The following is a 2,312-nucleotide window of genomic DNA, read 5'->3' on the forward strand; positions in this document are numbered from 1 at the left end:
GGACAACTTTGTACTCCAGGGTGATGAGGTTTTCCCCTACATGGTGTGCTGTAGACCCTGGAACCTACTTCATCCGTCTTATCATAACTATTAAAGTCCATCCACTCCTACCAAATCTATCCCATCTCCTAGTGACCCTATAGGCTATAGTAGAACTGAACCCTGGGGTTTTTGATCCAGTAACTTCCAGAGAACTGACAGCCTTACCACAGCTGGTGGGTTTGAACCGCCAGCCTGGTGCTCAGTAGCCCGGTACTTATTCTACAGCACCACCGGGGCACCCTCATCATACACTAGAACACTAAGCCCTTTGTTCCGTCCCTTTGCGAAGGGCAGAAACCCGAATGGCCAATAAACATGAGAAAATGCTCCCGATCATCAGCCATAAGAGAAATGCAACTTAAAACAACTGTGAGATACCACCTAACACCCTCAAGGATAACCCAAATTCAAAAAATCAGAAAGCAACAAGTGTTGGAGCAGCTGTGGCCAGATAGAAACTCTAGTTCACTGCTGGTGGACCTGTAGGTATGGACAGCCACTATGGAAATTGATGTGGTGATGTCTGAAACAGATGGAAATCTAAGAGCTGCTTCTAAACAACGTGTGGTACTGACGTGTCATGTGGAACAGGGCTGCTGTGAGACCAACAAGACCCCCTCCTGCCTCAGGTGGGCCCCTCCCTGCCTTCTCCCCGCCTCATCCAATTACACTAAACCAGGGCAGGTTGGGCATCCCAGGGGCCACCCCAGAACAGACCCTCTTTGTCCTGAGGTCACTCCAACCACACTGAAAGGACATGGTGGCCCAAGTGGGCCCCAGGGTCCGACATCAGGTTCTGCCTGGTGGTGAAGAGCAGAATCCTCCCTGGTGGCACAATGACTACGTGTGCGGCTTCCCACCCAGAGGTTGCCAGTTGGGACCCAGCCCCCGGCTCTGCTCCTGGAAAGGCACTGCCACGAGTCTACCTGTGGGGTGGACGGGAACGTCCCGTGGTTTCACAAGAGGTGAAAGCCTCCTCTCAAAGGCTGATCTTGCGGAAGGCAGCCCAACACGGAATCCACTGGGCCACGGGGGCTTTGTCTGTTAGCCATTCTCCAAAAAACCCACAACTCACTGCCACGGGCTTACTGCCGATTTACAGCGACCCAGAAACCCCGCCTTTCTCCCGCGGAGAGGCTGGTGGTTTCGAACTGCCGACCTTGGGGCTCGCAGCCCAACGCGTAACCACTACACCTGGGAAGCGCTACGGGGCAGACCGCGGCCGGGTGGGGGCGTGGGAGTGGGGAGCACGTCGGATTGGGGACCTGTATCAGGCCAGGATTCCGAAAAGAAAACCTCAATACCCAGAGTCGCTCAGATGCGCGGAATGCTCCCTGGGAACCTGAGCAAAAAGGGGTGCGTGTCCCATGGTGGCCGTCCGGGGGGTGGGGTAGGGGCTCACCATTCTCAGGCCTCGGTGGGCTCAGCAGAGGGGCTGTCATTTAGCCACCTTCCAAGTGCTGAAAGCCGCGGGGCCCCCCAATCCCGCCCGGGAGGCGTCCAGCGCGGGGAGGCCGGTGGACCACAGCCCAGGGGGACCCGGACCGCTAGCCATCCGGGCTGCAGGAGGGGGGGGAAAATGGCCCTCAGCAGGGGTCGCGGGACCGCTTCTCAGCGCCCACCCGCCCCGCCCCAAGGGTGCCTGGCCAGGGCACCCCCTGCCTGCCAAACCCTAGGTGCGCCCTAGCCCGCGCTCCGCGTTGGATCTGACCTCGGCGCCAAGCGTTTAAACTGCTAAGCCTGGAACGATAGGATCGGATTTGTATTTTTAGATCAGCCAGTCTGTGTGAAAGAGCGGGGCTTATCGATCCGCCCCTCCCGTCCCCTCCGGCAGACCCACCGCATCAGGCCCCCCTGCCGCTGCTGTCTCTCTTTCTCCTCTCTCTCTCTCTCTCTCCTCTCTCTTCTCTCTCTCTCTCCTCTCTCTTCTCTCTCTCTCTCTCTCCTCCCTCCTCCCACTTCTTTCCTCCCTCTTCTCTCCTCTCTCTCTCTCCCCTCCCTCCTCTCTCTCTCTCTCTCCCCTTTCTCTCTCTCTCTCTCACTGTCTTTCTCTCTCACACACACAAACACTCCACAGGCAAGCAGCCCTGCCTCCAGGGTCGCTATTATCGCACCAACTTGAGAATTCTTTCAAGGGGCGCAGGAACCGTGAAGAGCAGTCTGATGAAGGGCCTCACCAGTCAATTCATTGATGGTTTTCGGCAATAGCTTAAGCCTGGCCCACTGCCGAAATGTCCCCCTTTGTCGCTTCCCGGGGTCCCCTCCGTTTG

Source organism: Echinops telfairi, unplaced genomic scaffold (assembly GCF_000313985.2).
Source record: "Echinops telfairi isolate 266 unplaced genomic scaffold, ASM31398v2 ScPeMD7_7400;HRSCAF=8409, whole genome shotgun sequence".
NCBI lineage: Eukaryota > Metazoa > Chordata > Mammalia > Afrosoricida > Tenrecidae > Echinops > Echinops telfairi.